Source organism: Budorcas taxicolor, chromosome X, assembly GCF_023091745.1.
Source record: "Budorcas taxicolor isolate Tak-1 chromosome X, Takin1.1, whole genome shotgun sequence".
Lineage (NCBI taxonomy): Eukaryota > Metazoa > Chordata > Mammalia > Artiodactyla > Bovidae > Budorcas > Budorcas taxicolor.
The window spans coordinates 85,767,550-85,782,248 of NC_068935.1; positions in this window are offsets into that span (position 1 = coordinate 85,767,550).

Consider the following 14,699-nt stretch of genomic DNA (forward strand, 5'->3'; position numbering starts at 1 on the left):
GTGAAAAAGTGCTCTATTTTACTGACTGAGAGACTTCACTTTCACTTTTCACTTTCATGCATTGGAGAAGGAAATGGCAACCCACTCCAGTGTTCTTGCCTGGAGAATCCCAGGGATGGGGGAGCCTGGTGGGCTGCCGTCTATGGGGTCACACAGAGTCGGACATGACTGAAGTGACTTAGCAGCAGCAGCAGCAGGGACATTGTCAATTAAAACCATAATACAATGCCACTACCCACTCAAGATATTGTCAAACATTTTAAAGTTTGATGGAACTGTAAAAACCGTACCTTTATCTAATGACTTTATGGATATATACTCCCTATGACACAGAGATATAAACACATCTCTGTCAGAGTCATTCATAAGGATAAAGTGCCATAGGCTGGCTGCAGCAGTTTAATCCATGCAAGTGTAAGGATTTCCCTAAATAGTTCAACTGGTGTACATTTCCTGAACCCCAGTAATTTGACCATTGAAACCCTATTTCTAACATCCACAAACTAATAACAAGCACTTGTTTTGCAAATGAAAAGACATTTTAAATATTCATTGTGCAAATTAGTAAAGCCTCAAATGTTGATCAGAGAGACTATAAATAACCAGTAGTAGCCTTCCAGAGTGAGGCCTTCCTGAACAAATGCTAGCTCACTCTCCTTGCTCTGGGAATGCTCAATTAGAATAACTTGCTGTTCTAGGTGTCAGTTAAAATCAACCCACCTAAGGAATTCCTTGTGGTCCAGTGGCTAAGACTCAGTGCTCCCAATGCAGGGGCTGAGGTTCAATCCCTGGTCAGGGAACTAGATGCCACTTGCCACAACTAAGAGTTTGCATGCTACCAGGTGAGATGTATGGAGAGAGTAACATGGGAACTTACATTACCATATGTAAAATAGATAGCCAACTGGGAATTTGCTGCATGGCTCAAGAAACTCAAACAGGGGCTCTGTATCAACCTAGAAGGGTGGGATGGGGAGGGAGATGGGAAGGAGGGTCAAAAGGGAGGGGATATATATATACCTATGGCTAATTCATGTTGAGGTTTGACAGAAAGCAACAAAATTCTGTAAAGCAATTATTCTTTAATTAAAAAATAAGCAGATTAAAAAAAAAGATCTTGAATGCCGAAACAAAGATCAAAGGTCCCACATGATCAAAGGTCCTGGATGATCATGAAAGCTATCTTAGGAACAGCTAGACTTGTCCCTCTGTCCAGTCTGGCCTCTCTGCTTCCCCTACACATGCACCAATAACAAGAACATTCTAGTATAAAACATCTGAACATTAAACTCCATCATGGGTTGGGACTGCTTGTTAGAGAGCCACACCTGCAACATCAACTTCTTATCTTGCATGCTGTCAGGTTTTAAAAGAAATGACAAACATTGCAACTACCAGATCAGATGGATGAGTCTATGGCTTCAAGGGATATGGTTTCAACAAACTTGTGTATATAACATAGCTATATTCTAGAATACACCTCAAGTTGCAAAGCTTCAGCCTACTGTGAAATGTGTGTATTTTGAAGACATAAATGGAAAAAAATCATTTAACTTAGCTTAGATTTCAACTAGTTTTACAAATGCTAAGGTATTCATATTTTTGGATTAAACCTGAAAATCTTCCCATTAATTGTAAAAAAAGAAAGAAAGAAAAAGAAAAAAAAAACTGATGTTCTAGAAATACAAGAATTTTATCTGAATTAAAACTTCATATTGAAGGTGAAATGGTTTTTACCATCTTAGCCCTTTTTGTTTCTTATATTTTAGTGTGACATAAATTTCAAGATTAATCTGAACAGAAACATTTAAACTCAGAGTAAAAATTTGCAACTTTTTACAATTTTATGCTAATTTCAGGTATACAGCAAAGTGATTCAGTTATATATATATATGTTCAGTTATATATTAATATATATTCAGCTATATATTATTTTTTATTTTAAAAAATTTATTTATTTTTACTTGAAGGATAATTTATTTACAATATTGTGTTGGTTTCTGCCATACATCAACATGAATCAGCCATACGTATACATATGCCTGCTCCCTCTTGAACCTCCCTCCCTCCTCCCTCCCCATCTTACCCCTCTATGTTGTTACAGAGCCTTGGTTTGAGTTCCCTGAGTCACACGAAAAATTCCCATTGATTATTTTACGCATGGTAGTGTATATGCTCCTGGAGGAGGGCATGGCAGCCCACACCAGTATTCTTGCCTGGAGAATCCCCATGGACAGAGGAGCCTGGCAGGCTACAGTCCATGGGGTTGCAAAGAGTCGAACACGACTGAGCAACTAAGCACAGCTCACGGCACAGTGTATATGCTTCCATGTTGCTCTCTCCATTCGTCCCACCCTCTTCTTCCACTCCCCCAGACTTGTCCTTACGTCTGTTCTTTATGTCCGTGTCTCCATTGCTGCCCTGCAAGTAGGTTCATCAGTACCATCTTTCTAGATTCCATATATATGTGTTAATACACGATATTTGTTTTTCTCTTTCTGACTTACTTCACTCTGTATAATGGGCTCTAGGTTCACTCACCTCAGTAGAACTGACTTAATTGCATTCCTTTTTACGGCTGAGTATTATTCCATTGTATGTATGTACCACAACTTCTTTATCTGTTCCTCTGTCAATGGACATCTCGGTTGCTTCCATGTCCTAGCTATTGTAAATAGTGCTGCAATGAGCATTGGGCTACATTTGTCTTTTAGAATTTTAGTTTCCTCTGGGTATATGCCTAGTAGTGGGATTGCTGAGTTATATGGTAGTTTCATTCCTAGTTTTTAAAGGAATCTCCATACTGTCTTCCATAGTGGCTGTTAGCAATTTACATTACCACCAACAGTGCAAGAGGGTTCCCTTTTCTCCACATCCTCTCCAGAATTTAGTTTGGAGATTTTTTTGATGATGCCCATTCTGACTGGTGTGAGGTGGTATCTCATTGTAGTTTTGATGTGCATTTCCCTAATAATGAACGATGTTGAGCATCTTTTCATGTGTTTATTAGCCATCTGTATGTCTTTCTTGGAGAAATGTCCTTTTAGGTCTTTGTCCATTTTTTGATTGGGTTGTTTGTTTTTCTGTTATTGAGTTATATGAGCTGTTTGTAAATTTTGGAAATTAATTCTTTGTCAGTTTTTTCATTTGCTATTATTTTCTCCCATTCTGAGGGTTATCTTTTCACCTTGTTCATAGTTTATTTTGTTGTGCAAAAGCTTTTAAGTTTAATCAGATCCCACTTGTTTATTTTTGCTATAAATTATTCAGTTATATATTAATATATATTCAGTTATATATATCATATATATTCTTTTTCAGATTCTTTTCTATTATAGGTTATTACAAGATATATTAATAGAATATATTTCCCTGTGCTATATTTATCTGTTTTACATATAGTAGTGTGTATCTGTTAATCCCAAACCTCTAATTTATATGTCCCTTCTGCATCTTTTTGAAATAGACATTTTTTTGTGCAATATAAATGCCTAAGTCTTTGTTGAAATTCAATCCCTGGGTCAGGAAGATCTCCTGGAGAATGAAATGGCAACCCACTCCAGTATTCTTGCCTGGAAAATCCCATGGACGGAGAAGCCTGGTGGGCTATAGTCCATGGGGTCGCAAAGAGTCGGACACGACTGAGCAACTTGACTTACTGACTTACTTACTAGAGGGCCTGCACCTTAGGAACACTTGGTATAGTAGAGATTGCTAGGTTTAGCAATTGATGGTTTTAAGAGCCTTAAAAACTTTAAGACAGAAAATAACCTGCATGAAGTAAGTAAGAAAGAGAGAGATACAGAGAGAGTTAGATAGTGACAGCAAAGGATTAGGTGTTGATGGGTTACAAAGTGTGTTAATTGCTCAGTCGTGTCCAACTCTTTGAGACCATGGACTGCTGCCTGCCAGGCTCCTCTGTCCATGGGATTTTCCAGGCAAGAATACTGAAGTGGGTTGCCATTTCTTCCTCTAGGGGATCTTCCCGACCCAGGGATTGAACTTGGGTCTCTTGCATTGCAGGCAAATTCTTTACCCTCTGAGCCATCAGGGAAGCTGATGGGTTACAGGAAGGATCTTAAATGTCCTAGGGCCTAACAATGCTAATAGTGCTCTTCAGAATTAAGAAGTACCATTTCTCATGGGAGCCTGAAATTTTAAAGAAAAAAAGGTTAAAAGAAACTCACCCTTGGGGACTTCTCTGCTGGTTCATTGGTTAAGACTCCACACTTTCAATGCAGGAGGCTTGGGTTTCATCAGAGAACTAGACCGACATGCCACAACTAAGAGTTTGCATGCCACAACTAAAGATCCTGAGTGCAGCAACCAAGATATGGTGCAGCCAAATAAATTAAGTATTTTAACAAATAAAATGTAAAAGAAACTCACCCTTCTTCGGCATCTTAGAAGCTTTGGCACTGTCTCTAGCATCTGTTAGAATTCTCCTAATATTATAATGCAAATTACATTAAGAGCAAGATTGGGAATAAAGAAGTGGACACAGGTTTAGAGAGCTAGGCTAGGCCCTGCTGGGAAAGGCAGATCTAGGCCCCCTCATTTAGTCCCTGGGAAGTTTGGCCTCCTCATACTTAGGACCAGGGAGGGAAGAAATGGGATCTGATTCTTCTCACTTGTTCCAACTTCATGTTTGCCAGCCTCTGCCTAGACTGACTCCAACTTAGGACACCTCACTCTACATTAGTGCCTTAAGACATCACTTTTCTCTTTTGCATTGAAAAAGGCTTCCCATGAGGTAGAATAACATTTAGACTAGAAAATTTGGCATCATCTATAAAATTGTAAAGATTTTCAAATGTGTGTGCATTTGTGAATGCCAAGAATTGTTATTTTTCAGTGATTTCTCAAGGGAACACTGATAAGAAGATGTTTTGAATATTTTCCTTCCATGCCCTTCGCTAACATCATCTTTGCTCACGCATTTGCTGAGAACATGAAACAGAGACAAAAATGTTGTGCAATTTAGAGGAAAGAAATGTTCCCAGATCCTTATCCTTGAATGAGAAATATGGTGTATTTAGCTTCTGGAGTTGCCATAACAAAATACCACAGACTAGATGACTTAAACAACAGAAATTTATTTCTCACAGTCCTGGAGGCTGGAAGTCCAAGATCAACCTGCCTGTGAAATGAGTTCCATTCTGAGACCTCTTCTCTTTGTTTTTAAGCAGGTGCCATCTCACTGTGGGCTCACATGACCTCTTCTTTGTGAAGAGGAGGGGAGTAAGAAGAAGAGAGATAGGAAGAGAAGGAAGGAGGGAGACAGAAGAGATAGAGGGAGAGAGAAAGCTCATGAGCACTTTCTGATGTCTCTTCCTATAAGGACACTAAACCAGCAGATCAGGGTTCCATCCTTATGACCTCATGCATGCTTGCTAAGTTGCTTCAGTCGTGTCTGACTCTTTGTGACCCTTGGACTGTAGCCCACCATGCTCCTCTGTTCATGGGATTCTCCAGGCAAGAATACTGGAATGGGTTACCATACCCTCCTCCAGGGATTTTCCTGACCCACCCAGGGATTGAACCCACGTCTCTTAGTTCTCCTGCATTGGCAGGCCGGTTCTTTACCACCAGTGCCACTTGGGAAGTCCCCTTATGATCTCACTTAACTGTAATTACTGCCTTAGAGGCTGCATCTTTAAATATAGCACATTGGGTATTCAACATGTGAATTTTGAGGCAACACAACATTCACTCCCTAACATATGATGAAGATGCCTTCATTCTCTTCCATGAATAAGGAGCTGAATGTACTTGATATACTTGTTCCTAATAAGTATATTGGTAAAATCTCTTTAAATATTAAAGCTAAGAATGGAATTTTACAGCATAGTAAAATTTTTTTCAGAAGGCTCAGAGAATATTCTTTCTATGCCTAAAGGTATTTATGTTTCCCATAAAAGAGCTGATTAACAGAACTATTGTGCTGAAGCATGTTATATACCTAGACTATTTCTATATTAAGCATTTAACTGCTAACCTAGAATTAAACCCAAGAATAACAGACAGGGCTTTTCAAGAGGAAAGATGCTGTGTGTAGCAAAACTTCTCCTGTCAACGTGAAAAAAAAAAATTCAGGGAAACAGAGCTTTTAAAGAGACTTTAACTGGACTTATATCATTATTTTGGGGAAAGCTCCAAGATTTTAATTTAGGGGTTTACGTGAAGCCACTAGGAAAAGGAGCAGGCACTTCTTATTCCAGCCAAGATGAAGTAACTGGTAATAGATATAACCTTCCATCTAACAGAACCAGAATAAATGAAACAATATACATGAAAATGGATAAAATAAATAAAACAATGGGTTTTTAAGACACTGGCTATCAGGCAATGAAGGAAAATGATCCATGAGATATGGAACATAAGGTGAGACCTGTGATTGCCCTACCTTACTGCCTTGAGAGAGCTTCCATGCCCAGCAAACCATCAGAGAAAGAGATGAAGCCCAACAGACTCCTTGAGTTGAAAAGATCTCCTGGTTGTGATAGTGTACTACAGTTTTGCAAGATATTACTATTGGGGGAAATTTGGAAAAAGGGTACACAGACTTCTCTTTATTATTTCCTACAACTGCATGTGAATCTACAATTATCTCAAGATAATTTGTCTTAAATTTTAAGTTTTAAAAATCTTACCTTTAAAAATAAGAGAAATAAAGGTGCTTCAGATATAGAAAAAATTAATCGTAAGTAGACCTGTAGTATGAGAAATGTTAAAAGCATGTCGTTAAGGCAAAAGGCAAATGATGTCAGATGGAAATCAGGACCTACACAAAGGAATGATGAACACTGAACATGTAACTACATATATAAATATATAAGATTTTGCATATTCAAATCTCTTTAAAAGACAATTGCCTGGGCTTCCCTGGTGGGGGTGGCTCAGTGGTAAAGAATCTGCCTGCCAATGCAGGAGACATGGGTTCAATCCCTGGTCTGGGAAGATGCCAGATGCTGCAGAACAACTAAGCCCCTGCATCACAGCTATTAAGCCTGTGCTCTGGAGCTCGGGAACCACAACTACTGAAGCCTGCGCCCTAGAGCCCATACTCTGCAACAAGGGAAGCCACCACAGTGAGAAGCCCACACACTTTAATGAAGAGTAGTCGCTGCTCACCACAACTAGAGAAACCCCTTGAAGCAACAAAGCCCCAGCACAGCCAAAAATAAATACATAAATAATTTTTTTAAAGACAACTGCCTGTTTAACCCGGAGAAAGCAATGGCACCCCACTCCAGTACTCTTGCCTGGAAAATCCCACAGGCAGAGGAGCCTGGTAGGCTGCAGTCCATGGGGTCGAGAAGAGTCAGACACGACTGAGCGACTTCAGTTTCACTTTTCACTTTCATGCATTGGAGAAGGAAATGGCAACCCACTCCAGTGTTCTTGCCTGGAGAATCCCAGAGGCGGGGGAGCCTGGTGGGCTGCTGTCTATGGGGTCGCACAGAGTCAGACACGACTGAAGTGACTTAGCAGCAGCAGCCTGTTTAAGCAAAAATATTAATACATGCTGAGGTTTATAACAGTTGTAAAAATATAATGCATGACAACAATAGTATAAATTTCAGGAGGGCAGAGATGGAAGTATACTGTTGTAAGGTTATGGAAGTATACTGTTGTAACATTCTTATACTCTATATGAAGTGGTATATTGTAACTTGAATGTAGACTATGATAAGTTAAATATGTTTACTGTGAAACCTAAAGCAACCACTAAAATAATAAATAATTATAGCTGGTAAGTCCACAAAGGAGATAACATGGAATCATCATAAAACTATCAATCCAATAGATGGTAGAAAAAGAGATAAAAGGGCACAAAGAAAAAGAGACAAATAGAAAATGATTAGCAAGAGGATAGACTCCAACCTAACCGTGTCAATAATCACACTGAACATAAATGGTCTAAACAGCCAAATTAGAAGGCACAGATTGTCAGACTGGATAAAAAGGCAAGACACTGCTATATGCTTGCTACAAGAAACACACTTTATTTTTTAAAATTTTTTATTTTTTTAACACCAAAACATTTGTATTGGGGTACAGCCAATTAACAATGCTGTGGCAATTTCAGGTGAATAGTGAAGGGACTCAGACAGACATATACATGTATTCATTCTCTCCCAAACCCCACTCGCATCCAGACTGGCACATAACACTGGGCAGAGTTCTATGTATTATACAGTATGTCTTTGTTGGTTATACATTTTAAATACAGCAGTGTGTACATGACCTTCCCAAAGTCCCTAACTATCCCTTCCCCCTTGGCCACCATAAGTTCATTTTCTAAGTCTGTGAATCTCTTCTGTTTTGTAAGTAAGTTCATTTGTATCAAGAAACACACTTTAAATATAAAAACAGAAATAGGTTAAAAGTAAGAGTGGGGACAGATGCACTGTTCTAACACTAGTGAACACGAGTGGAGTGACTATATAAATATCACACAATGTAGATTCCAGAGCAAATACTATATCACAGAAAAGGTCATTTCATAATGATAAAGTAGTCAATCAAGAGAACATAACAATCCTAAACATTTATGTACCTAATGACCGTGGATCAAGACACATGAAGCAAAAACTGACTGAAATGCAAGAAGAAATAGAAATTTCAATATGTTTCTTTCAAAAGGTGATAGAACAAGTAAGCAGACAATTAACAGGAATACAGTAGATGTGAACAACAACTGTATTGTTCTGTTCAGGCTGCCATAACAAAAAAAGACTAAGTGACTTAAACAACATAAATTTATTTTCTCACAGTTCTAGGAGTTGAAAGTCCACGATCAAGGTGTTTGGCAGGTCTGATTTTTCCTGAGGCCTCTTTCTTTGGCTGCAGATGGCCATCTTCTTTCTTACTGTGTCCTCTAAATCCACTGTCATAGTTTGGAGATTTAAAACACCTTTCTTTCAGAAATGGACAGATCCAATAGGGAGAAGCCAGTAACTAAAAGATCCTTGGAAAATCCCCCAATATTTGGGAACCAAATAATACACTTCTAAATAACCCATGGATCAAAGAGAAATCAAGAGGAACATTTTTTTAATCTTAGAATTTGTGGGATACTGCAAAAGCAGTATTTAGGAGGAAATAACCTATATTAGGAAAGAAGAAAGATCTCAAATCGATGAGCTTAGCTTCCACCTTAAGCAACTAGAAAAAGAGGAGCAAGTTAAACCCAAAGTAAGCAGAAGGAAGAAATTTGTAAAGATCAAAGGAGAACTCAATGAAACAGAAAACTGAAAAATTAGAAAAAAAACACAGTGAAATCAAAAGTTGTTTTTTTGAGATCAATAAACTTGATAAACCTCTAGATAGACTGAGAAAAAAAAGGCACCACTTACAAAAATCAGGAATGAAAGAGGTGACATAACTACAGGTTGTACAGATATTAATAAAGATAATTAGGCAATATTATGAACCATTCTATGGCAATAACTTTGACAACATGGATGAAATGGGTTAATTCCTTGAAAGACATAAACTACCAAGGCTTATTCCAGAAGATAACCTGAGTAGCCTTAAAGAAATCGAAACTGTAGTTAAAAATGTTTCTATAGAAAAATGAAAATCTCCAGGCCATGACTTTACTGGTGAATCGACTAAATATTAAAGAGGAAATAACTCTTCCAAAAAATTGAAGAGGTGACAATACCTCCCAACTCATCCTATAAGGTCAGCATTATCCTCATATTAAAATCAGACAATGACATTACCAGAAAAGAAAACTACACACTAATATCCCTCAGTAATATAGACACAAAATTTGTAAACAAAATTTTGGCAAATAGAATTCCATAATATGTTAAAATCGTATTACCTTGTGGCCAAGTGGGATTTATCCCAAGAATGGAGAATTGGTTTAACACTTGAAAAGCAATTAATGTGATTCACAGTTACCACAATGACAAAGTAGAAAAGAAAACCATAATAATCTAAATAAATGCAGAAAAATATTTAACAAAATCTGATACTTATTTTGATAAAAACTCCAAGAAAATTAGGATAACAGGAAACTTTATAGGGTATCTGGGAAAAGGAAAGGAAAGGGAAAGAAAGGAGCAGAGCTTCTGAAGGCCATAGCACTGGCTAAGCAGGGTAATTGCAGGCCACCAGGATTGCTAAAACACCTATCAGTGCTGGGAATGAGCCTTCTGAAATGAAACTAGCCTTCGTACTGGATTCTTGGAGATATTTAATCTATTGTAATCCTGTGAGAATCCTTGAACTTGGATCATACGTCAAGTTCTGCCAAGGGACAAAGATCTTTGCTTTGATATTTTATTAATATCAGCAGTGATGATAGTGATAATAGGAATAGCTAACAATTACTGCACAGCCAGTATGCACCAGGCACTTGATATAGTTTGATATAGATTAGTTCACAGAATTTTACAACAACTCTATCACGGAAGTACTTTTTAAAAATATATTAAAGATAAGGAAACCGAGACATAGAGAAAGGAAATAATTCATCCAAGGTCACACTATTACTTACCAGGACATGGAGATACTCACACACTCCGATTAGACAAAAGGTCAACTCCTAAGGCATTCTGGGTAACTTCACAATTGATTTTCTCATATCACATGATATGACACAACATTTATATGGGTAGCACAAAAACTATGAGGAATATTTATATACACGTGTGTGCTAAATGGTTTCAGTCATGTTTGACATTTTGCGATCCTATGGGTTGTAGCCCGCCAGGCTTCTTGGTCCACAGGATTTCCCAGGAAAGAGTACTGGAATGGGTAGCCTTTCCCTTCTCCAGGGGATCTTCCCCACCCAGGGATCGAACCCAAGTCTCCTGCATTGCAGGTGAATTCTTTAGTCTGAGACACCAGGGAAGCCATCCCCTTTTATATACACAAATGACTAAATATAATACATATGTCAAGAATGATATAGCAAAGACCACATGTTGGTCATTTATGCAGAAATAATGAAAATTTATTTGGAGCATATTTATCTGAAATCTAATTTACAAAGGTTTTACAAATTGAATAAAAATTTATTGAATAACTGTGAGGTAAACCTACAGATATTAAACTTTTTTTTTTCACCCTTGATGGGCCTGTGGATCAGCGTACATGCGTTTGGAATAAATATGCTAACCTTGAGAATTTTTTTACCAAATGCATTTCTGATCAAAACCAAAAGCAGACATTTCAGGACCACTTCTTTTTGGGAAATTGCTTTTTGTTTGTTTAATTAATTGATTAAAATAAAAAAATAATTGCTGACAATATTGAATTGCAGTCCCTATGGAGGGAGCTACCATGGAGGGTCAGAGGTGTGTGTCACTGTTTATGGCATCTCAAAGATGGCTCCACTGATCAGTTTGTAGATTTATATTGATCCCTTTGCTCAACTATTAAGTAATTTTCATATTTGAGTTTTGCTTTATTTCTGAGAAATAAACATACCCACCAAAGGATTTCCTTATCAGAGTAAACTTAAATTACAAGGCTGTTATTTGGTTTATTTTTTTACCCAGCTTTATTGAGAAATAATTTATCTTTTTAAAAACTCATCTGATCCTTGCGTTTGGAAATTGGAAATATATAAAACTGCACGTTTGATTTTACAAAAACACAGAAGTGTATATATATATATAATATAAAGAACTTAAAAAAAATTAAGAACCCTGTCTGTTGGTTTAATAGTGTGGTTTCCATCAATTTGGTTCACAGAGATAGCAAATTAAAATTACCACCCATTGCATTTTGTAGGACATTGTAATAAGGAATATTAATGTTACAAGTAGCATTTCGGTTCACTTGTAAATTTCCCACACCTCTGACCCCAACGTTGTACATTAAAAAAATCTCTTCAAGGAATGTTCAGAAGTGGAAATTTCCATACTCTGCTGTAGATGGAACAACTACAATTGCATTGGCACTCATTTAAAAGCAACATTAAATTGCTGGTTAGTAGCAAGTCTCAGTCCAGCACCACCTCCCATTGGCTGGGACCGCCCCAAACCCACCTCTTATGCCTAACTACTGGTCTGTCAGTGGCTCCTAGGTCTGGATGGCCTCTCTCTCTTTTCACTCTTAAACGCTGGCGGTGAGGTAGGGCCTATCAATGGCCCGCGGCATCCCAAAGCCCGCCCCCCACTCCATTGCAATTAGTTGATCTCGCTGCCTGTCGGAGGCCTGGGGCTCAAAGTGACTCCCTTCAGAAGAGCCAACAGTTGAGGGCGCTGAGTCAGGGCTTTGGGACACCTAGCAAATTTTGAATTGTCGCTCAGCAAAATGTATACGCAGTCACATGTGAGGTACATGACTGAAGTCGTGTTAGTTTGGGATGGGTTTTCAGTGAGCCTACGACTCTTTGGAGAGAAAGGATTACCCTTGAGTGAGCCTACCCCCCTCCTCCTCCCTACACAGCACCTGTGCCAGTGAGCTTACCCTGGAATTTTGCTCATCTTTTTGTAAACGTTGAGCAATGGAGTCAGAAATCTGTGTTCAAATACTGCCTAGAAATTAAAGATTTTAAACAAAGTAAATAATATTTAGATGAAATTAAATTTAAAATACACTCTCCCCATCCATGAAATTATTCTTTCTCTTGGTAAGCATTTTGGAGCCCTTCACTGAGCTCCAACTGAAGTTGTTCCTGACCCTATGTGGTGCTGAGGTTGCCACCAGGGCTCCTGCACTGGGAAATGGGGTGCCTGGTCCAGGGATTCAATTTCATAATGGAGAATTTTTTTAAAAAATCCTCTAACCAATTAGAATTTATAAGAAATCAAATGTTTAGAATTACGTTGAAGCCTTTTTTTTTTTTGCTGTGAATTTTCTAAAATCAAGGTATATTTTACATACAATAAATATGCCCATTTTCAGGGAATTCCCTGGTGGTCCAGTGGTTAAGAATCCCTCTTCCAATGCAGGAGATGTGGGTTCTGTCCCTGGTCAGGGAACTAAGACGCCACATGTGAGGGTCAACGAAGCCCACAGGGCCACAACTACTGAGCCTGCAAGCCACAACTAGGGACTCTGTGTGTCTCAACTACTGAGCCTGCATGCCCCAACAAAGTTCCCATGTGCAGCAACTAAGACCTGATGAAGCCAAAAATAAAACTAAAATATAATAAATAAACATGCCCATTTCCAGTACAGATTTCAATGAGTTTTGACAAATACATACTGAACAGCCCAATCACTTCCAAAAGCTCCTTCATGCTCATTCCAATCATTCTTCCCCAAGACAACGAGTTTGATTTCCTTCACTACAGATTACTTTTCCTGGCTTAGAATTTCATACACACAGAATAATAACAGCATTTCTCTTTTGTCTGTGGCTTCTTTCACTCAACTTTATGTTTATGAGCTTCATAGACATACGAAGTAGTTTGTCTCTTTCATTTGGTAAATAGTATTCTATGATCCCATTGTTGTGTTTGTCAGTTCTTAAGTTGTTGGACTTCTGAGATGTTTCCAGTTTTTTGCTATCATGAAGAAAGCTAATGTGGGATTTCCCTGATGGTCCAGTGGCAAAGACTACGCTCCCAATGCAGGGGGCCCGGGTTCCATCCCTGGTTGGGGAATTAGATCCCACATGCCGCAACTGAGAGTTCAAATGCTACAACTAAAGATCTCGCCTGCCACAATGAAGATAGAAGAACTCACGTGCTGCAACTAAGGCCTGGCACAATCAAATTAATGTACAAATTTTTTTTTTTAAAGAAAGCCAATATGAACATTTGAGCACAAGTTTTTTGTGTGTGTGAACATATTACAGTAGTATGCTGTGGCTGGCTCACCACAGTCAATTTTGCCAATCTCTTCTCAACTCTGGTTCTGTGATGTTATATTAGTACACAGCTTGAAATAAGCCAAGATGGGAGTATTTATACCATAGTTGGCAATCGCTACAAATTAGAGCTTTATTCCCCTGGAGAGCTGGTTGGTAAACATTTACCAGCACACCATCAGACATATTTGTTTTCACTGTTTTTTCCTTTTTTTTGAGTAAATACCTAGGAGTGAAATTGCTGGACTGCATGATGTATCTATGTTTGACTTTATATGAAGCTGCCAAACTGCTTTCAAAGTGGTGTAACATTTTACACTCCCAAAAGCAACGTATGAAAGTTCCAGTTGCTCCACATTCTCATCAGTGCATGGTATTGTCAGTCTTAATCTTAGCCATTGAATGGAGAAAGCCCTCAAATAAATACAAGTAGAAGCATGTTGAGATCCCCTCACATAATACCCTTTTTCTGATGTTCCCATTTCACTGCAGAGGAATGTTGATGCTACCAAGGGGAGAAGGTGGTCACTTCAAACATAGCAGGCCATGTTCATGATGTGGGGGAATAATTAAAAATGAAATCTCGTGCCAACTCAATGAATTCTCTCCACAAAGGTAGAAAAGAATGAACTCGTTTTATTATCGAGTAAGCATTAAAACAGACAGTGAAGTGTATCACAAACAATTCACTAAACTGATTTAGGAGAAAGTAACCTCATCCTTTTATATAGCCAGGCAGATACAACCCATTTCATACATGTTCTTAAGACATGATAACTTGCCTTCAAGAGAACTGGACAGCACTATTTGCTACACAGTTCATCTCAAATTTACCTGGTTATTGGTGTAGCCATCTGCCTTTAGGCAAAGGAAAAACAAAACACATATCTCTCTGACAAACAGCGACTTGGAG